We start from the raw sequence: 283 nt of genomic DNA, 5'->3' as shown, positions 1-283 counted from the left end.
CTGACTGATTTTCACTTCATAGAGGCCTCTACCTACTTAAAAATTCTCTGCATAAGGGCTTACTTGTTTTGGTCTGCGGCTACGTTAGAGTTCGGATCTTGTTTAGTGCACGAGGTGTTCAGAAATGGATGTGTCGAGGCAGGCTCTGTGTGTGCTCCCGAGGAGCTGTGTAAGTGGCAGGTATGCACAGCAACTTCTGACAATTGTTTGTGTTTTAGGATAAGCAGCTCAATAGGGTCCCGGATCAGAAAGAGATGTTTGATTGCTGCCTGAGCAGAAGTAA

This window comes from Mesitornis unicolor, unplaced genomic scaffold, assembly GCF_000695765.1.
Source record: "Mesitornis unicolor isolate BGI_N332 unplaced genomic scaffold, ASM69576v1 scaffold9458, whole genome shotgun sequence".
Taxonomy (NCBI): Eukaryota; Metazoa; Chordata; class Aves; order Mesitornithiformes; family Mesitornithidae; genus Mesitornis; species Mesitornis unicolor.
This window is presented reverse-complemented; position numbering follows the sequence as displayed.